The sequence below is a fragment of the Eulemur rufifrons genome, chromosome 2 (genome assembly GCF_041146395.1).
Source record: "Eulemur rufifrons isolate Redbay chromosome 2, OSU_ERuf_1, whole genome shotgun sequence".
NCBI classification, from domain to species: domain Eukaryota; kingdom Metazoa; phylum Chordata; class Mammalia; order Primates; family Lemuridae; genus Eulemur; species Eulemur rufifrons.
This window is the reverse complement of record NC_090984.1, coordinates 89,412,503-89,435,927: the sequence shown is the minus strand read 5'-3', so window position 1 is coordinate 89,435,927 and position 23,425 is coordinate 89,412,503. Positions and strand designations below refer to the sequence as shown.

At 37.0% G+C, this 23,425-nt stretch overlaps 1 protein-coding gene across 6 annotated transcripts in view; it reads right to left on the bottom strand.

The window, feature by feature from the left end:
- The window catches only part of PPM1A (protein phosphatase, Mg2+/Mn2+ dependent 1A), a 45,616-nt gene extending 22,808 nt beyond the window's left edge, over positions 1–22,808 (bottom strand). For 3 of the 6 annotated variants that reach the window (XM_069465017.1, XM_069465018.1, XM_069465024.1), the window contains exons 1-3: positions 22,404–22,808; positions 21,579–21,682; positions 20,501–20,588 (exon numbers count right to left, since the gene is read on the bottom strand). The gene's annotated coding sequence lies outside the window, so the exon portion shown is untranslated. The remainder of the gene's footprint in view (positions 1–20,500; positions 20,589–21,578; positions 21,683–22,403) is intronic. The other 3 variants (XM_069465021.1, XM_069465020.1, XM_069465019.1) reach the window with 2 other exon arrangements.
- Between the last annotated feature and the right edge of the window lie 617 nt (positions 22,809–23,425).

The window sequence follows — 23,425 nt, the reverse complement described above, 5'->3', positions numbered from 1 at the left end:
GGTATCCTGAGAGGAAAGGAGTATCTAGCCATGCAATTTTGGGGCAGACAACAGAGAAAATATAAAATATACTTAAATATAGAACAGAAACAAAATTTATGGAACCCATATCAAAATTCTAAAATAATAATTTTTAAAAAGTACTCAAGAACATGATTTCACTGAAAGATTTAACCTAGAAAACAGAAGAAAACAAAATAACTTACATGTAAGAAATTGAAAAAAACCTGATTTGTGAAATAAGAGATAAAAAATAAGAAACTAGAATATAAGAAGTATTAACAGAGCTAAGAAAATAAATTTAAGAGATAAAAAAGTTCTTGTAATATTTTAAATGGCATGAGAAGCAATAACAAGGAGGGAAGACCCTACAGCAAAAAATTTGCAAGGGTAAAAACTGAAATAAGAGAAAAACCATCCAGTATGCAAATAAGCATAAAAAAACAAAAATGAGTAGATTGGAGAAAAGATACAAAACCAACGCAGATCCAATAGTTTAATTAGTACATTGTGAAAAGAAAACCAAATAATGGAAGAGAAATTAAATTTCTAAGAAAGAAATTAATCCTAAACTGAAAGACTGAACTTTATGGTTGAAAGGGTTTATCAGTACTAGATAAATTTAGTAGAAAATAACTAACACCAAAGCATAATTTTAATACTATAAATTTCAAGAATACAATTCAGACAAAATAAACATGCCAAATAATAAATAAAAATAACAATAAATTAGGTTGGCCTCAGACTTCTTTACAACATAAGATGACAGGCAATGAAGTAATGCCTATAAATGCTGAGGGTAAGAGGTATATTCCAAGAATTCTATACTCAGCAGAGTTGTCATTTATTTGTGAAAACAACAGAAAGACATTATCAAATATGTCAGCACTAAAGAAGTGTTATTATCCATGTTCCCTTTCTGAAAAATCTATTTAAAGATATAGATTCATGCAACCAAGAAATTAGTCAAAATCAAGAAACTCTGGCCAGTCACAGTGGCTCATGCCTGTAATCCCAGCACTGTGGAAAGCCAAGGCAGGAGGATCCCTTGAGGACAGGAGTTTGAGACCAGGCTGGGAAACATAGCAAGACCCCATCTATGCAAAAAATTTAAAAAATGAGCCAGGCATGATGGTGCACACCTGTACTCCCAGCTACTTGAGGAGGCTGAGCCAGGAGGATCACTTGAGTTCAAGGCTTCAGTGAGCTATGATCACACCACTGCACTCCAGCCTGGGCGACAGAGCGAGACCCTGTCTCTTAAAAACAAAACAAAATCAAAAAACAAAAACACCAAGAAACTCAAAAGTGAAGATGTCAAAATAAAAGTGCCCTGGGGTAGGAAAAAATTAATAGGCAAATGTAACCAAAGAGAAATAAAGGATTACAATTTTAATTTCAGATGAGGAAAATTACAAGGACTAAAGCAATAATCAGAACAAGATTCATTTTTCAGTTGGTGAAAGATATAGTCCAAACTTATAATTGAACTCTTATGAATTTTTACGTGCCAAATATTTTTATGCCAGATAATTCATAGCAGAACTACCAAAAATACCATACATTGAAATCAGGACTATCTATTCTGTCCAAACACACTTAAAAAGAAAATGAAATGGCACGGATCACATTATCTAATGTTAATAACAGTAGACACTGATAAGGAAACCAAGAAGAAAACCTCAAACATCTGCAAATTGCTTAAAAAAGCATGTTCCTAAGCCATTTTGCATTGAGACTGTGTATTTCTACAGTTATACAATATTTAGAAACAATGAGAAAAATCTCCTACCAAATTCTATGAGAAGTTCAAACCTTATTCAAGAAAATTCAGTTAAAAAAAAAATCAGTATACTAAACATTTGACTCAAAAAGAGAAAAGAATAACCACACACACAAAATATAAGGGAAGTTGAAGGAATATATTATGAAACATTGTGGCAAAATATGTTACATGAGAGAAAAATTAAAATAGGTAAGCCACTAGTTGAGCTAACTGAAAAGAATTATTTAAAATTAAAAACCAAACAGGCTATACTCACCTCTTATAGAGAAATTTAGTTTTAAAAAATAAATCACACTACAATTCTCTTCTAATAAATTTGAAAATATGGATGAAAATGACAGTTCTTGGAAGACAAATTACCTTTTTTTTTAATCAAGACATGCTAGAATAAAGACCAGTTACTCTGGAACAACATGATAAAAGTTATCAAAAAACTGTCCCTCAAAAAACCCCAGCACTCATGAAAAACAAAAACCAAAAGGCTAAAAGACCATTCCAGGTTAAAGGAAATCAAAGAAATATGACAAAACACTGTAATGCATGACTGTGGACTGCCTTAGAAGGGGTAAAGAGTCTAGGGTTGGATTACTATAAAAGGACATTACTGGGACAACTGATAAACTCTGACTATTGGTTTATTGGTTGTATATTAGATAACAGTATTGCATGAATGTAAAATTTCCTAAATTTGATAACTGAACTATGGTTATGAGAGACTATTCTAGTTCTTGTTCTTTAGGGATACACATTTAAACATTTAAGGGTAAAGGGTCATGATGTCCGTTTAGTTTAGCAAAACCACAAACAACAAAATGTGTATGTGGGCACCAAGAGAATATGCAGATACACAAGTATGCACAGAGGGAAAAAAGAAAGTTTAGAAAAGCAATGTGGCAAAATGTTAATAATTGGTCATTAAAATAAATATGGAAGTTCACTGTACTATTTTTACAAATTTTCTTGAAGTTTGGATTGTTTTCAAAATAAAGCTATTAAAAATAAAAGTGTATCAAACAAGATAATTTCAAAATCAATTATCTTCGAAGCCCTAAAGGAATATATAACTCCTAAATTACCTAAACTATGTGAACTATGTAAAAAACTTTCCGCCAACCATAACCCTTATCCAAAATTTGACAAAGATAGCACTAAAAATAAAACTATAGTCCAAACATACTCATTCATTAATACAGATGCAAAAGCTCTAAGTAAAATATATATTACAAATCACCCAACAGGGTTCATTTTAGGAACGTAACTATAAGCCAACATTATGTAGCTTATTTATAATGTAAGTCATCTTTTTAAAAGTTCAAAAAAACCTCTACTATAGGATCTTCTATCATATGCTAAAAGGGATTTGATATAATTCATTCCTTAAAATGATAATACATATTTCAAGCCAAATAGGAAGCACAGTGATTAGCACAATTCCCAGGAAAGAAACAATAACAAGGACACCAAGTCTTATCCCTATAACTTAGCAATGTCTAGAAATTGTAGTCAATGCAGTAAGACAAGATAAAAAGAGGCATAAAATTATAAGAGATTAAATTATGGCTGGGCGCGGTGGCTCACGCCTGTAATCCTAGCACTCTGGGAGGCCGAGGCGGGCGAATCATTTGAGCTCAGGAGTTCGAGACCAGCCTGAGCGAGAGCGAGACCCCCATCTCTACTAAAAATAGAAAGAAATTATATGGGCAGCTAAAAATATTATAGAAAAAAATAGCCAGGCATGGTGGCACATGCCTGTAGTCCCAGCTACTCGGGAGGCTGAGGCAGGAGGATTGCTTGAGCCCAGGAGTTTGAGGTTTGCTGTGAGCTAGGCTGATGCCACGGCACTCACTCTAGCCCAGGCAACAGAGTGAGACTCTGTCTCAAAAAAAAAAAAGAAAAAAAAAAAGAGATTAAATTATCATTTGTAGGCTAATGATTATGTGATGGCAAACTCAAAACTTCAAATATTAGGGAAAAAAATTCATAAGGTTATCTGACTATAGAAAATCATATGAAAAACCATTAACGATAATCCCTTAGAAAATCAATGGAAAACAGTAATAAAAATATAACTAAATTAAATAATTAACAAGAAATATTCAGGACATTTAAGAAGGTTTTGGAATAAAAGACACTCCTTTTTCTTGGATAGGAAGATTCAATGTTGTAATGACGGTTATCCTTCTTTTGTTAATCTATAAATTCAATATAATCACAACTGGACCTTTGTGTTCCCAGACCTTGATGAAATGATTCCAAAATACACAAAAACAAATAAATGTGTGTGAGTGTCCCAAACATTCTTTAAAACATGATAGCTTATAATATCTGATATTAAAACTTAATTCCAAATTATGGTATTTAAGAGGCAGCATTGATATAGGAATAATTAATCAGTGGAAAAGAACTCTCCAAGAGAGTTCTGGGAAGAGAGATTCAATAAATAGTGTTAGAACAGCTAGCAGCTAGCCTATTCCACTCCTGCCCTGCAGTGGTGTTGGTTGAATCCCTACCTTACACCTTAAAATAAATACCAGGAGATTAAAGATTTAAGTTTAAAGTACTAATAATAAAACCATACTAAATAAAACCATAATAAAAACATAAAGATTTAAGTTTAATGTACTACTAATAAAACCATACTAGTATATCTAGGCAAATATTTCTATAATCTTATGTTAGGGAAGGATCTTTCTAAGGATGACAATAATGGTACAAACGAAAAGACTGACTCCAGAGGAATAAAACTTCTACATTATAAAACAAAGTTCTTTTAAGTATTTGCAATATATATGATAAAAGTTAACATTCCTACAATACATACGGACTCTTATAAGACAATAAAAGTGAACACTTCAAAGGAAAAGAAATGGGCAATGAATATGAACAGCCAATTCAATGAATAAAAGAATATAAGTGGCTAACATATGGAGCAATGACCAATCTCACTGGCCATTAAACACAAATTTAGTTTTTACATATTATTTTTTCAAAGATTAAGAATTTATGGGCGACTTCTTGGGCCCCTCTCTTGGGACCCGTTAAAAAAAAAAAAAAAAAGAAAGAAAGAAAGAAAGAATTTATGACCTGGCGTGGTGGCTCACGCCTGTAATCCTAGCACTCTGGGAGGCCGAGGCGGGAGGATCACTCAAGGTCGGGAGTTCAACACCAGCCCCGAGCAAGAGCAAGACCTCATCTCTACTAAAAATAGAAAGAAATTATATGGACAACTAAAAATATATATAGAAAAAATTAGCCGGGCATGGTGGCACATGCCTATAGTCCCAGCTATTCTGGAGGCTGAGGCAGAAGGATTGCTTAAGCCCAGGAGTTTGAGGTTGCTGTGAGCTAGGCTGATGCCACGGCACTCTAGCCTGAGCAACAGAGCCAGACTCTGTTTCAAAAAAAAAAAAAAGAGAATTTATAATGCTCACTACTGGCAAAGAAGTAAAAAATATACTTCTCATAGGTAGGAGAGTAAACTGGTATCTTTCTGAAGAATATGTACCATATACATTAATTTTAAATGCTGACTTCTGCTATGGTTTGAATGTCACCTTCGAAACTCATGTTGAAGCTGAATTGCCATTGTGACAGTATTAAAATATGGGACTGTCAAGAGGTGAATAGGCCATGAGGGCTCTGCTCTTATGAATGGATTAATGCCCTTATCTCAGGAATGGGTTCCTGGTAGAAGTGAGTCTGCCCTGCCCCCCTTGCCCTTCCGCCTTCTGTCATGGAATGTTGCAGCAAGAAGGCCCTCACCAGATGCAACTCCTTGACCTTGGACTTCCCAGCCTCCAGAACCATGAGCCAAATAAACTTCTATTGTTTATAAATTACCCAGTCTGTTGTATTCTGTGATAGGAACATGAAATGGACTAAAAGAACTCCCAATCAAATGGTTTTGTTCAGTTACAAACATATTTAAAAATACATCAACTATAAAAACAGAAAATTTAAGACCAAGCCACTGCAAAAGATAAACCCTTGAAATACAAAACAGTTTGGGCTCCAGGAACAGATGGCCCCAAATCCACATCCTACAGGATTGTAACAGGGCTAAAAAGGTCCCCATGCAAGGCTGGAATACAACTCAGGTTCATTTCTTGAAACCAATGCCTGGGGTGAAGAGGCTCTTCCAGCCTTGTGAGAGAAGCCAGAAAAAGCTACTAACCTTTGCCTGGGGCTATAGTTTAGGTGAAGTTACATGCCCAGTAAGAAGAAATATAAAATCTTCTTAGTCCGTGTCTTATTCTTGGAGAGGTAAGTCTGATCCTGATGTTACCAAGAATCATGGAAACCAAGCCTCCAATAAAAGACACAGTTTCAGATGGAAGCCCCAAGACCAAAATGTAGGTGCATGCAAAAATATTAGATAAGAACAGTGAAAAAAAAAAAAAAAAAACAGAACTTCCATTCAATATAAGACTACTAAACCAAACTCCAAAACACATGAGGAAAACTAAACTAAGATGGTCAGCCAACAAAATCAACAACTGTAGGAATTCAATCCAGAAGGAAAAAAAAAAAAAAACCCTGAAAATAACTTCAAATGTTAAAAGAAGGAACAAAAGCCATCAAGGAGGGTGAATTTTAAAACTAGGCAGAAATCAAACCAGAATAGGTGGCCATTACAGAGAGAAAGAGAGACAGAGACAGAGAGAGAAAGTCTGAATATGGGAAAAAATATTCACTGAAACTTTGTCTCTAGCTAGACAGTCAAGGTGTGAATTAGGAAACCATGATATTGAAGAATTGCCTAGAACATAATGTAGAGACTAAGGAAGAATATTGAAAAAGCAACATTCAGGCTGGGTGCAGTGGCTCACGCCTGTAATCCTAACACTCTGGGAGGCCAAGGCGGGTGGATCGCTCAAGGTCAGGAGTTCGAGACCAGCCTGAGCAAGAGCGAGACCCCATCTCTACTAAAAATAGAAAGAAATTATCTGGCCAACTAAAATATATATAGAAAAAAAAATTAGCTGGGCATGGTGGCGCATGCCTGTAGTCCCAGCTACTCAGCAGGCTGAGGCGAGGCGGAAGGATCGCTTAAGCTCAGGAGTTTGAGGTTGCTGTGAGCTAGGCTGACGCCACGGCACTCACTCTAGCCCGGGCAACAAAGCAAGACTCTGTCTCAAAAAAAAAAAAAAACAAAACAGAAAAAGCAACATTCAAAGATATAAAGACCAAGGAATTTTCTAGCACTGAGAAAGAAGTCTTCTGGTCAACAATATGTTTCAGAGTAGCTATGGATAAAACAACATACACACATACCTAAGCATATCATACAAATGTGTTCAGAACATCCAGTAGGGTAAAACAAAACAAATACTAGTATTTATATTATACTTAAAATATGCAAAGTTCTGTTCTAAGTTCTTCACATATATTAATTTAATCCTCATTACAAGCCTATGATGCAGACACAATTTTATCTCCATTTCAAACTTGTCCAAGGTCACACAGTAAATAGTGGTGACAGGATACAGGAAAGGAATTAAGAAAAAAAAAAACACTAGAGAGAAAAATTATATACAAAGGCATAGCAATCAGGCAGAGACCAGACATCTTAGAGATTCAAGTGTGCAAAGCTTCATAAGACAATGAAGTAATATTCTGAGGGTGCTGATGGGAAGGGGAAAGAAACTTATCAGCCAAGAATTCTATATCCAGTTAAGAAAGAAAATAAAATATACTTGCAGATAAAAACTAAGGACACTTACAAGTCATACTCTCTTCCTAAAAGGATTACTAAAGGACTAAGAAAAGTAAACCCAGAGGAATAAGATGCAAGTGCAGAAACTAGTAAAATATACTGGCTAACTAAATAAGTTATTATATATAATAAAGAAAATGAAACTTTTTATGCTACAAAAAGGGGAAACTAAATTACAGGCAATTATACAGATGATGGAGAAATGTTTAATGTTTAATCAAATGTGAGCTCATTAAAAAAAAAAAAAATCACCAAATGCACAAGGAAACAAGCTACCGTGAATAGGAGTTAGCGTATAACAAATACAACTCCCTAAGGACCTCAGATATTAAAATTAGCAAATACAAGTAAGAAATAAACTATATATGAAACGTTAGGCAAGATTTAAAAAATAAATAAAGAAATTATAAAAAATTACCAGGCAGATCTAGAAAGAACTAAATATCACTTTCAGAAATTAAAAATATGTATACTGCAGATATTAAAAACTCAAAGAATGAGTTAAACAACAGATTACACACAAATGTAGTAAATTAGATGACTGAGTTGAAGAAATAAAAGAATAAAATCAGTTGACTTCAAAATACCTACAACCAAAGGACAAGGGAAAGGAGAAGATAAAAATGAAAATCAAATTCTCCAGCAGTAAATAACATAAGTAGTCCACAGATGTAGGCTCTAAGAAATTTAAGACCTAGACATTGTAGTGCCCCTGAAGCCCAGGAAATATAATCTCTCTGTTCATGTCAACTTCCTAGAACATGGCTAAGGTAGTAGCAGATTTCTCTAATATCAACATTTATGGCACTGAGAGAATCAGAAAACACCAGCAAAATAGTAGTATCTTACTCTATGTAATAGAGCACAGTCTTGTTTAACAAATGCTCTTCTCATATCTCAGATTTTCTAAATATACTTAAATTATAGCAATCTAAATTTCCATATCTTATTTCACTTAGAGACAGTTTTCTTATAGAGTCTATCAGTTTGCAGTTTACAGACCTGTCTCTAGAATATCCCTCCCATTTCCCTCAGCACTAAAAATACTTTCAGATTTCTGTTTAAATATTTTTCAATAAAACTCAATCTTATAGATTAGCCAGTTAAATCAACAGATACTTTTCTCCTTCTATAATACAGATCATCTATAAAACAGTTATGAAGATTTATATAGATGCAATCTTTTATAAAGAAAGAAATCTTTGTTATTAAAAACAAATTAGGCCGGGCGCGGTGGCTCACGCCTGTAATCCTAGCACTCTGGGAGGCCGAGGCGGGTGGATCGCTCAAGGTCAGGAGTTCGAGACCAGCCTGAGCGAGACCCCGTCTCTACTAAAAATAGAAAGACATTATATAGACAACTAAAAATCTATATAGAAAAAATTAGCCGGGCATGGTGGCGCATGCCTGTAGTCCCAGCTACTCGGGAGGCTGAGGCAGTAGGATCGCTTAAGCCGAGGAGTCTGAGGTTGCTGTGAGCTAAGCTGACGCCACGGCACTCACTCTAGCCTGGGCAACAAAGTGAGACTCTGTCTCAACAAAAAAAAAAAAACAAATTAAACATACCCATTTTGTAAACCTGGTTTCCACTACTATAAGCATTCAGTTAAGTCAGATAACATACTTTATCTGTTAAATAATGAATCTCAATTGCCCTAAAGAAAATATAATCTATCTTTATCACCTGCTCCTTAAAAAATTATATGCAAGATATTTTGGCAATATTTCTGATAAGAAACTGAATATAGGGTTTAAAATATATCATCTAGTGATCAATACAGGTATTAACAGTTGCCAACAGTTTCCATTTCCTTACCCCTAAATTTCTAGTTTGCTTGCTACAAGACTTTATTATTGACTTTACAGCTATATGTGGGTTTCTTATTCTCTTTTACTGATTGCCCCTAAAATCTCACTAATAATTCTGATCCAACCAGAAAGCCCTGATCTACGATATCAAGGTAAGATTTTCTTTGGCAGCTGCAATTTCTCATTTAGCTCCACTTTCTGGCTAATGCTAGACCTTTGAAGCAGCCCACTGAGTATAGCGGCACCCAGAATAGGATTCTGCCCTTCCAACTTGGAAACCCAAGGTGGGCTGGTGTCATTTAATCTTCTGGAAGATATCTCTGAAAAATAATCCAAAAGAGATATATATGGGTTTCCTACTCTGCACCATTTCCAACCTGAAGATCTTGGAACAACTTAAAGAGAACACATGATTATGATTCAGTTTCAAAATTCCTACATAAAATTCTAGAAAGAAAATAATCTTAAGGGTACTAAATCTCATCAGAAAAGGGAGCTTTTTGTGCTTCACTGACATATAACTAAAATTCAAAATTCAGAACTGAAAATGTAAAAAATTTCACCTATATTATCTTCTACCACATTATATTATCTTTGCCTTTTGTTTCTTCCCTCTAGGTCTTACTCTCTCCTAAACAGCCTCCAAGTTTCATTCTGCTACCCACAAATTCAGTAGCCTTGAAATTTCAATACTCCCTTTCTAATCTAATCCTACTCTTACCACTTTGCCCTCCTCAGCCCAAGCAATCTCTTCTGTATTTCTTTTCTTGCTTTTAATTCTTCCTCATTCTTGGACTTAGCAGGAGAGTAAGAAGGTAGACTCTAGACAAGCCAGCTGCAAAGGTAAACATATTTCAATAAACTCAATGCAAGTCTGAAGTCCAAGATGTAGGTGAAAAATAGTAATTTTACTACAGTGTCATTTTAGGGAAAGCTGAATGAAGGGCTACTGAGCAATCCACAGTGAAAAGCACTACTGGAGGTGAGGACTAACGATATATATTCTTCTGAGTTATAATGCTAGTAAAGAGCTTGATTCTTGGTTTAAAGTGGGATAGTCTCCCAATTACTGAATATTTTTTCCTGGACATACAACAGGGAAACAATTGTTATTTAAGCTGTGAAATAAGGCCAACTTATTCATAGCTGATCATCTCATGAGACATGCAAGACACGTATAAGGGTTAAAATCACTGATCAAAAAGTTACTGGTATTCGATTTATATGAAATATCCAAAATAGACAAATCTATAGAGACAGAAAGTAGAATTAGTGGTTGAAAAGGGCAGGGAGAATGAGGAGTGACTGCTAATCAGTACAGGGTTTCTCTCTGAGGTAATGAAAATGTTCTAAAATTAAATTGTGGTAATGGTTGTTTAAGTCTGTGAATATACTAAAAACTACTGAACTGTAAACTTTAAACGGTTGAATTTTATGCTATGAGTTATAAGGCCATTTAAAAAGATTACTATGGTTTTATGTTAATTTTCTATATCTCTATTTTATTTTACATAGAAAGGTTAAAAAAGATTATGGATTATACATAGTAATATGAAAAATACTTGTTATATTAAATTTTTTCAAAGATTAAAAGTTACCTGAAAATTTCTCAGCTGCAAAATATTTCATCCTCAGCCTCTACTAAACATTTACATTTTCATTTTTTTCAATTAAATATTTACTTAACCTCCTCCACTAGAAACTTCACCCAAATAAATTCTAATGCAGATTAACTGCTAAATTCAAAGTGCCCAAAATTAAGACCATAAATACAGAACTTCAAAAAGTAAACCAAAATCAACAAATTGAACCAACCAAAATAAGTCAGATAAAGCTCTTCTATGCTAAAGACCATTTCTTCTACCCCCCTAAATTATTAAAAAATAATTAGTCTTAGTTAAATTAAGTAAAAAATTATAAGTACTCAAACCATCGTCAGTTTATACAGAAATTGGCAGAAGTTTCAATCTCACTAACTGCAAGTGAGACAGAGCTTGCCACTTCTGATGTTTCCTTCATATGTTTCACAATCTTTTAATGTATTAACATCTTCTAGACACGTGCTGTGATCTGAATTACATATTCCATAAGGTTGCATTCTTAAATTTCTACAAAGGTATGTACTACACAAGTAAATTGTAATAAGTATGTAATTACATGAAAAATATCTAAGCTAATTAAATTTAGTGAAGCCTCTGTTGACTATAAAAATTAGATACTGACCTATTTTCACTATATCAATTATAGTATAAGCAAAACATTGAAAAGATTTAGATGGCATGCAGCAGTCTCCAACCTTTTTGGCACCAGGGACCAATTCGCACTGCTCACCTCCTGCCATGCAGCCTGTTTTCCTAAGTTTGATGGAAGACAATTTTTCCACCTTCCACCTACAGGCAGGGTGGGGAGAGGTGTGGGGGGATGATGGAGTGGGACAATGGGATGGAGCTCAGGCAGTGACGCGTGGCCAAATTCCTAACAGGCCAAGGACTGGTACCGGGCCATGGCCAGAGGGTTGGGGACGGCAGGCATAAAGCTATTTAGTGTTTAAAGTTTTCTAAGAATGTTCTAGTATTTACAATCCCAATTTGCTTTATGTGTTAACTAACTCAAATTTATCAGTTTTGGATAACTTGCCTGCAAATTCAAGAGTGAATTCAATTCCTAGTTTGCTACTTTTTAATTCCTGCATTACGTAAGAATTCACACTCAGATTAACCCAGAAAATATCTAACTTCCTGAGCCAATCCATCCTTTTTTTTTCTTTTGCTTAAAACAACCCCCTTCCACTGACAGCATTTATAATAACTTTATATACTTAAATTGAAAGAAGGGAAAAATGTAACATTTAAGATGGTAAAAGGTTCATATATACACAAGATGTATGGGGATTCTACGTAGTTTACAAATATGAAATGTTCTTGTGTTAGAAAAAATGCATTTGCTTCTAACAGACTTCTTTCAATAAAATCTAACATTTTTCAAAGCAGAATCATTCACTGAGTCCACAAATTGTCATATGAGATGCTTTACGTACAGGGAAATGGGTGCTAGGGAAAGTAAGAGGGGAAAAATTTTTTTTTTCAAGCGAAAGTTCTATTTAAAAGTTTCAAAGATGTATATCCAACTACTTCCTATATTGAAATAGCCATACCTCAAGTCACATGGCCCAAAATTAACTTCTCAATTCCTTGCCACTTCTCAGTTCTTTGTCTCAGGAAATAGAACTACCATTAGTCATAAGCTCATAGAATTCTATATTTCCCTTAACATAGCACCTGGAGAATTATTTGTCACTTTAGATTTCAAGATCCATGAAGAAAAAGATCACGCCTTTTTTTTGTTCATAGTTAGCACACAATGACACTTGATGTATATGTGAGACAAATGAATGACAGCCATCATCTTGACTTCTCCCTTGTCAACAGTTAGTAATTCCTTTCTATGCAGGGAAAGGTATTCCCAAAGAAGCTAGCCTGCCAACAAACTGTATCCTAGCATTTCCATCTATAGAATACATAGTTCTATTTTTTTATCCCTACAGAAATATCATAAAGGATTTCTAATGAGAAAATACTGGACCCTAAAATAAATCTACAGTTTACCAACCAAAAACTTACTTGATTTTCAGATTACTGTTCATCATCACTTTAAAAAGTTTATCAACATTGGCCGGGCGCGGTGGCTCACGCCTGTAATCCTAGCACTCTGGGAGGCCGAGGTGGGCGGATCCTTTGAGCTCAGGAGTTCGAGACCAGCCTGAGCAAGAGCGAGACCCCATCTCTACTAAAAATAGAAAGAAATTATATGGACAGCTAAAAATATATATAGAAAAAATGAGCCGGGCATGGTGGTGCATGCCTGTAGTCCCAGCTACTCGGGAGGCTGAGACAGGAGGATCGCTTGAGCTCAGGAGTTTGAGGTTGCTGTGAGCTAGGCTGACGCCACGGCACTCACTCTAGCCTGGGCAACAGAGTGAGACTCTGTCTCAAAAAAAAAAAAAGTTTATCAACATCAATAGATACACACTCTCATTACTGAAGAGTGCCACATTATACCTTATGAAGGGACAAAAGAGAAAAGATGTAGCTATGACTAAAGGTTACAGCACACAAATTTTCTTTCCCTGAACTATTTATTCATTCATCTGCTCATTCATTCAACATTCATGGATGGGTTAACTTTTTTAAAAAGTTTTTCTACATGAGAAGCAAAGTATAAGGAAATTTAGACACAAAGAGGAATAATTTCTGGGAGCTAGGAACTCCACTTTCAATGTATTTTAGACAAAAATAACTTAGTCTTTGAGTTTTACTATATAAAACAAATAATTCCATTTACATTTAAGGAGCTCCTTATTCTGCTGACTGTAGCAAACAAGTACAAGATCACACTAGGTGGCTGACTGGTTGTTGAAGCATTTGCTTATAGTATCAGGAAGCGTGCAGACAGAGAAAATGAAGATGACAGATACGGAAAACACACGGTAAACTGTGGGTTGATCACAAAATGAAAACTGCCACTTCTAAGATCTGCCCCTTGCCATCCAAAACAGCCTTACAGGCTTTCAGCAAGGATAATACTCTACTGCTTTCGAAAAGTGAAAATTTTATTTACTATCTACTTAAAATTCTGAAGCATGATGGCATACTGCGAAAATATTTTTTTTTAAAGCCTGGTAAGTTTTGAGATTCTGCTTGGAAAACAAATACAAAACAAAACAAAACAAAAAATACACAGCTTTACCTTATCTTTTATCAGTAATATTTTCATTTCTGAATTTTGGTAACAAAGGTAAGCAAGCTGCACCTTCTGTAGACATAATACCAAATTTGACACAATGTTCTATCACTCGTGCTAAAGAAAAAGGTAGTACTAAAAATCCAAGGCATGCAAAGTCAGTAATGAATTATGTTCTAAGTCTTTGAAACAGCACAACAGACAGTTCTTAAATAAGATATTCTTTAACTAAAATGATTAAGCCACATACAGCATGACTCAAAGAAGAATGTTTATCTACATCCCTGTCTGAGATGTCTGAGACAGTCATATCATAGATGAATACAAAGCACCAGCCTAAATTTAAACTAGATTATACATGACCTATGCTTTCTCATAGTCTGCTGTATTTCTGGCGCACATTCAATTTTCTCTGTCATGTGTTCATATATTGAGAACCTATTTAAAATGAATGAGACAAGGTCCCTGTTTTTAAAGAATTTATTTTCAATAAACTTAACACTGAAGTTTCCATTTATAGTATAATCTCTTTTGTAAGTCCAATTAGGTAGCTTGTGTTTAAGACTATCTTCTTAAACTCATTAAGAATTTCATTTGAATAAAGGACCAATGAAATAATTTATTTCAATGGGTTGCAAAGTAGTGAACATGAATAAAATAAGCCATATGAAAAAATTGTATATGGCTTGTAGAATGAACTGTAGAATAGCTATATGTTATATGCTTTTTTAGTATTAAAAATATAAAGCCCTTTTTGGTGAAAAGTACAAAAGGGAGCTGACAGAACATATAAGATAATTCTCAAATTTAGTATACACTGCCACCTCAGATCCCAATGCAATCATAAGATTCACTCTCTGGATACAATGAACTGTAGTCATATCCTTCATACACAGAGATTTTCTGACCCATCACAACTGCCAACAAACTTTCTTTCAGCAGTAGCAATAAAACTGCAGTCAGTGACCCACATATATAATTATTTTTGAAAAGTCCAAAGACATGTATTTGGCTTCTGTTACTACCTGTGAGACTTAAGGCAAATAACCATTCTGTCTCAATTTTCTCATCTGTTAAGATTAAATAGGTACTAATTCTACCTCATAGGGGTGTTGTGCAGATTTAATGAGACAATAATTAAAAATTTCTTATAATAGCTCCTGACACATAAGTGCTCAATAATGTTAGCTATTATTGTTACTAGCTTACGTTAAGACTAGAAAAATGTAAGAGGCACATAAAGAATCAAATTCTTAATACTGGTCTCATTAGCATCATGCTCCAATAAATGGATCCAAGCAGCCACTGACTATATGAAATTATCCATTCAAAAATCCAATAAAGGAAATTTTACTATTTTCCAAATATTCAAAGTAGTTTAACATTTTAATAAGCTTCAAAGTTTAGCTTAGAGATTTATATGACCACAGACTAGTCACATATTAGACATATGTTTGGTTCAAATTAAATCAGTTGATACTTACCTCCCTTCTTTAACTAATACATTGTCTAATTCCTATGATCCCACAATTCCAATCCAGTCTAATTCCAATCTAATTCCAATCCAGTTAAAAGGATATCACGTTCATGATATTATTTGCAAATGTAAAATACTCTGAAAAGAGATACATGATTATAAATGTCCTGTTAACTCTCAAAGCCAAAGTGTAGGAAGTTAAAATGAAACCTATAGATCCAGAATCAGTCAACCTAGTCCTCTATACCAATATAAAAATTCAGCCACACTTCAGATTTGTATAATCCTGACACTTAAATATCCAGGCTCAGACAAAATAACATACAGGAATTGAGTTAAAAATGTTTGCTACCAGAAAGTTCATAACTACTTGCACTACCTCCTCCTACAGCAATCACTCCCACGCCCAGGTATTTTCCTTAATATTCTCCAAATATCTGAGTGTCTACTATCCACAAAGCACTCCCTAGCCTTTGGGTAAAATAGAAAGATACCGTATTTTTCCCTTCAGGATTAACTGAACACAATTATAATTAAGACACAAATACCTAGAAGGAAAATGATTAAAGCCTACAAATAATACAGAGGCATTGCTATAGAAGTACAGAGAATGGAGAGAAGAAACACACTGGTGGTCAGAGAACATTTTGTGGAGAAGGAAATATTAGAAATGAGCCTTAATAAAAGTGAAAACAAAAGCTAGAGAAAGGGAAAGAATTCCAGGCTGCAAATTAGCATGTGCAAAGATCCATGAACCGAAAAGTAAAGGGTGTGTTCCAGAGATGGCAAGAGTACCAGTTTGGTTGAAATAGATCAGTCCCAAGGTCCATTCATGGAAAGTGTCAAAAGCCAAACCAAGAATTCTGAACTTTTTCCTAGAGGTAAAAGGGAGTCATTTAAGTATAATGAAAAGAGAAACAATCAGGAAAAACAGTATTTTATGAAGAATTTATGATGGTTTATAGACTGGGGTAGGGGATGCAGTACAAGATGCTAACAGTAAAGAGACCAGTTGGAGTGCTAATATGTTGGTTTGGGTAGGAGTAATAAGACCTGAACTGTTCCAAGACAATTTTTAACCTTAAATAACCTAGGACCCAAATATAAAGCCTTAATTCCTTTTATTATATAAAGACTCCATTTTTTAAAAAACTGGAAGAACTGAGTTAATCAGAATGATTTAGTTTCCTTACTTTCGTGCATCTTTTCCTGTAGCAATGCTATCTTCTTGCTCATTTCTAAGCATGAACTATAATTCCTCTTCAAAATACCAACCCTTGTCCCTCCTTACTTACTGATCATTCTAGTCTGACCATTCACCTTTGCTATACTGTTACTCTTTATCTGCAATTTAACCATCTACTCCCACCTAATCATTAATTCCAAACCCATGACTTCTTTCAAGCTTCATGCAACCAAATAAATCTACTCATACTCAACTTTCTCTTTCTTCTATTACCTCTTAACTTTTAGTTTATTCATATGCAAGTTCCATATACCCACAGCTTTTGATAACCTCTTATAAATTCTTTTTTTTTTTATTTATTTTTTTTTTTAATTTTACAGAATCAAAGAGTCTAACAGTATATCTTGTTAGATACAGTATGTCCTCATAATGTATACATTATTTCTTGTACAATGATATGAAATAATATGGGAAATATTCATGATAAATTATTAAGTGAACAGTGCAAGTTAAAAACAATAGTTTCATATTTTTTCCCCACCCCCCCTTTCCCGAGTCAGCACCTTCAAATGTTACCACTCCCCAAACGGTGCGCAATGCACTCATTGTGTAGGCATACCCCCATCCCCTCCCCCACCCCCCACCTCAGTCTGATGTCCAATTGGTGTCGTTTCCAGATTTGTATTTAGGTGATGATCAAGGAAACCAATTTTCTGGTGAGTACATGTGATGCTTGTTTTTCCATTCTTGGGATACTTCACTTAATATAATGGGTTCCAACTCTCTCCAGGAGAACCATAGAGATGTTGTATCTTCATCATTCCTTATAGCTGAGTAGTATTCCATGGTATACATATACCACAGTTTACTAATCCAATCATGTATTGATGGGCATTTGGGTTGTTTCCACATCTTTGCTATTGTGAATTGTGCTGCTATAAACATTTGGGTACACGTGCCTTTGTTACAGAATGACCTTTTTTCCTTTGGGTATATGCCCAGTAATGGGATTGCTGGGTCAAATGGCAGGTCTACTTGAATCTGTTTAAGATACCTCCATAATGCTTTCCACAGAGGTGATAACCTCTTATAAATTCTTTACTCAATCTCTTCTAGTTTGGCATCCAGGCTCACTACAAAAGCTATACTCAAAGACAACCCTCTCATACCCAGCAAGTCTCTATGTCTGTAAGTATCTTAAGATTTCATATACTCAATAATAGCAGCCACCATTTATTTGGCATTGTCTGCATGGTAGAAAATATGTCAAGTGCTTCACAAAGTTATTTCACTGAATCTTCATGGTAACCTTATGAGGAAGGTATTTCCATTTGACAGAGAGAGAAAACTGAGGTTTAGAGAAATCAAATACTTTACTGAGTAACAACCCACTAGGAAGTAAGAGAGTAGGGACTCAAACCCAGACCCTTCTGACTTTCAAGGGCCAGTTATATCACCTTCTCCCCTCTGGGTCCTTCAGTGAAACTCTATTGATTATATCTAAGAAACATTTCCCTAGGTCCTTCATCAAGGATATCGGCCCTTTGAGAATTCACATAAATTCCATTCCTTAATCTAAACAATGGTAATTGAAGAAATAAAATGTTTAACTGTTAACTTCTGAAACTTTGGAAATGAGAAAATTAATCTAATTTCTTAAATCTTTCCCGAATATTTTAGAAGGGATACTTACATTGGAAGACTTAACTACACAAACCTATAAGGACTCTTTTAACTTCAGGAATCTATGAATTAGAAGTGTTAACATTCAGAATTTTTAAATTTTGGTTCCTAGGAACAAGAAAGGTCATCTAACTGGGCAAAATCCACTAAGGAATATTTTGAAAATACTTTTATATCTACACAGATCTGATCCTGGCATGTTACTTAGGTTCTCTGAGCCCATATTTATTTGTAAAATGGAGACAATGCTGTATATTTCAGAGGGTTGTGGCCAAAAATTAAAGCCTGATACAAATAAATGCCCAATAAAGTATGGTTTTCATTATTTACTTTCTTCTGTATCTGGAAGTAGTTGTCTCATAGGATTTTAATTCAAATCGTATCAGTCACAAAAACTAATGCCTTTCAATCCAGATCTTAAATATGAATAATAAATAAAATTGGTCCATGGATTCCAAATAAACACATTAAGAATTATAAAAATTCAAGCCCCCTTCTTTATCACACATTTACTCAAGGAATACTTAAAACAACTTTAATATTATTAATGAAGTATCAATAGAGTCTAATTTATTGATAAACAATATCCAGTACCTTTTCTGCAGTTTCTTAAAAAATTCTAAAGTGTATTACATTTTAGATAAATGTATATGGAAACTCACCTCTTCCTTTAGACCCTCCTACTTGCCTCAACAACAGAAAAGCTAGGTAAAGAGATTATCTAGGACCGTAGTAAATAGATCACAAAGACATACAAAGGTCAAAATCATTAAGGAATATATTCTAGAGAGTCATAATGAAGTATAAAATTGTTACTTGTAAAATATGGAGCACATTAGATATTAGAAAGAGTGAAGGAAGAAAGAATAGAGACAATCAACCTTTTGATTTTGATATAGGTTAACCAAAGCTTCTTTTATATAAGAATGGCTAATAATCCCAGGTCAGAGAATTTATATTTGCTGGCTAATAGTGAAATAATAAGCGAAGCAATAGAAATTAAAATTTTTTTATCTGAGATAGAAAACAGGACATACCGTGACGTAAAATTACTACCCAAGAAATAAGACACAACTTTTACCTAGTTGCCTCACACCTATTCCCCGACCCCAAGGTCCATATATCTCACAGGGCCATGCCTTTTTTAATCTTCTTGCTTAACTCTTACAAAACTCTGCCTGGGTCAATTTTATTACATGGCTGACTCCTTCTGATTTGATCAAGGATGAAAAGTATTCCAGAGTATACTAACTCAGAATCAGGTGCCTAGGAAAAATTGATCATTTCAGGGGATCATCAAAATATTACCTTACAATTAGTTATTTCTACATAAGCAGACTTACACCCAGCTCATGAGTGAGCACTTCAGAGGTAACAAGCTCCCTGTAGACATGTCAGTCTTTGGTTTAAAATTATACAATAAATAAGCATACATAGTTAAACCAGAATCAGCTGTACACACTATTAACCATTATAATAAACAGTGTAGGTGTAATGTGAACAAATTCAAAGACTGTAGGTATTTGGTAACTGCTCAGCAATATTTACAATGTGACAAATGATGTTACTATAGATTTCTTTCAAAAACAAATGAGGTATTAGGGAACAAAGTTTCAAACAAAGGTGCAACAAGATAATTAACACCCAGCTTGAACTGACAGAAAAACCTTTGTAATATGTTCTTATAATGCTCTTCACACCCAACTACCAAGGGTTCTGTGCCTGTGCAAACTATAGTCTCAACCACCCTTTGTCTCCCATGAACTCTCCATCCTCCTCCCTCCCAAGAGTTTCTCTAGACTTCCCAATCCCAACAGAAAAATCAATAAAGGCAGCCTACAAGAATAGATTGTCTTAAAGAAGAATCATCAACTTAAAATTCTTTTAAATAAAACAGAACCCAGACAGAAAAATCAGCTTTAGAAGGCTGAAACATCTAATGCCTCACACATATCAGGTATTTATTTGATAAAGGGTATGTTGAATAGACAATGTTGATAATAAAAAAATAATTGGACAGTACATATGATAATATAACCTATTTATTTGGCTTTACTGATTTGGAAACTGAGACTCAAAAGGTTAAAGAACTTATCCACAGACCTAGATATTTTGGAGCACAGCCATGACTAAACAATTCTTGTCTTCTACTGCAGTGTTCCCTTCAACAGGTTATACTTCAGTCCTTTATCTTAAAATATAAAAAGATATAATCTATGTAAAAAATATACAAAAAGATCCAAGCCATGTAAAAAAACAATCTGATAACTATTATTTCTCAAATATATATTGAGGTAGTTAACTTCAAATGTTACCAGTCTTATTACACCTTTCCCATATTATACTTCATTGATTAAAAATGTTTAATGACATCAAATAAAAATGTCTTAAGCAACTTCCACATGCAATTCACTATAGTTTCAATAATGTGGTATTGTTATAAACCTCCAGGTTAAAAGTAATCATCCCTACATGATTGAACGTTAAATCAGATATACATAAAAAACGTAAATACATAAATTACACATAAGCACAGTACTATAACATAGGCAAGAAATGTTACTTTGTGCTTCAAATTATTTACTGACAAAGAAAATATTCAGTCAATAAAGGTAACATCTAAGATTAGAAAATTGGGGGGGTCACTATCTCCATAGTCTCAGTTTTTATTTGTAAAATAAGCAGTTACAGAAAAACAATCTTTGAAAAAGGCCCAATATGTAAAAAGATAAAAGTATAAAAGTGAAGTGTTTCAGTTAAAGGGAGGTGGGGACCAAAAACTGATGGATTCCTGAGAGCTCTGGAACCCCTAAGGCTCAGCAGAGTACTGTTTAAACGAATAAATCCTTGACTCTTCAGAGTGTTCTGCATCTAAATGGTGGTTGTGTTTAAAATCTCAATGTGTAAGTTTGAAAAGATTACGCCTTTTTCCTTAGAACAATTTTCTAAAGTTCATATTTCTCTCGATAATGTCAATATAACTTATTCCGCAAAAATAATACCCTATCTTCCATACTCTTCCAATTACTTCCTAAAACACATTCGGCTCACTATTTCAATTAGCAGGAAACGTGGGGTGAGGTGAGAGTGGCACATAGGTTCCTTGGCTTGGACAACTGAAGCCATGACCTTTGTGGATTTGTAGGTACCATCTGGTGCTTGAGAACAGAGAAGAAAATACCTCAGGTGATGAAATTTTCAAAACGTATCTAAAACTGCAGTTGGTAGAAGGGGCTCTCCACGGCCAGATGTCTTTCTAGAAAAGGCTCCAAGTTTATTTAAAATCTACAAGCAGAACAAAACCATACCTCAACCAAACTCTAACATCAAGAACTTTTGCCCAATTTACACGGTTAAAAGGACGAGAAATCAGTGGAATTTACTTCAATGGATTTGTTCGATGTCTTAATAATGAATGAATTAGAGGCATCACTGACTAGAGTTCTGAAGGAGCCTCGCTCTCAGCCCTGCCCCCTGTAAACCCTGAAGCAAATTCCCTAGAATTTGGTTTTTCGAGGTTAAGTCCGGTTCGACGGAAGCCTCCTCCCCCGTTCTTTATGCCCGCCTCCCTCCCAGGGGTTGGAGTCCGGGACAGCCGGGGCGGCGCGCCCGGGCGGGTGGGGGCGCTGGGCGCCACGACGCCCCCTCCTCGCTCGGGAAAAGTTCCGCCTGCCCCTCTCGGACCAGGCCACCCCGCGGCCCTCGCTCGCATCGCCGCCACAAACACCCCGCCCGGCCACCGACCGGGGACTGCCCGAGGGTCGCGCCCCCTCCCAGCGCAGCCGCCACAAACACCCCGCCCCCGCCTCCCCGCCACCGCCCTCGCGGAGCGTTAACCCCTCGCCGCCCGGCTCCGGGGAGGAGGCCGGCCAGGGGGTGGAGTTGTCGCGTCTCCTCCCGGGAGCGCCCGGGCAAACGCCCGGCTTGTTTACAGGCCCCAGGCCTGCCCGCCGCCGCCCCCGCGCAGGCCCGCGCCGCCCGCCCTCGGCCCGAGCGCCGCGCTTACCCCGAGCAGCCGCGGGAGGACAGGTCCCTGGTCGGCCGAGGCGGCGGTGGCGGCGGCCGGGGAGGAGGCAGGGAGGGGGTCACCGCGGCGGCGGCGGGCCAGGTCAGGCCCGGGACCAGGCGGAGGAGGGGAGGAGCCGGGCTGCGTCTGGGCCCCCGGCTCTGGGCGCCCTCGCGGCTCAGATCATCCGGGCGTTGGAGCGGCCGGCAAAGAGCGGGTCCCGGAGGAGGTGGAGGAAGAGCCGAGGATTCATCGCTTTCTCGTCCCACCTGCCTGGCGTCCCCCCACCCCCCTCCCCAACCACCCGTTCCGGAGCTGCTGCCGCCAAAGGACCCAAAGCTGTGGGCCGGGCCGGCGCGGAGACCACTGCTCTCTAGCTCCTGAGCGCGTTCCCGTCCCTAGCGCCGCCGCCGCCTCTAGCGCGGCCCCGCGCAGGCGCGCTCACGGTGGTGCCGTGCCGCCCCTCCCCCACTCCTCCGCTCGCCCCGCCCCGCCGGCTCGGCCGCTGCTACAGCTGCGGCGCGGCCCAGCAGCTGGAGAGACCCGGATGTCGTTGGGCAGAAACTGCGGCGAGAGCCGGCGGGCGGGGGAGGGGGTGGCCGCATATGACGTCACTGCCCTACCCAGCGCCTCTAGCCGCCACCGCCTAGCATGCGCCTGGGCCCCAGGCTGAGGCTGAAGGGCTAAGGCAGCGTACGGATCGCTGATTGGAGCTAGGACCTGGGCTTTCACGCCCCGTGCCGGGGGCTGGACAGAGTGTGCGACTGTTTGGAGCCCAGTGGAGCGAGAGCCTCTCCACGCCCGGCCGTTGGCCAACCTGAGACTCGAAAGCTTCCCCCTAGGGCGTCCGCGCCTCGGGTCCTGGCTTTTCCGTCTGCCTGCAAATAAATACACACACCACTCCCTGCAAAGATGGTGTTCACGCAGCCCGGAGGACTGACCCAGAGCTTTCGTCCTCTCCCAGGTGCAGTCACGGTCTGGCCACTGCCCTTCAAACATGCGATCAGTCCCCAGGCAGGCGC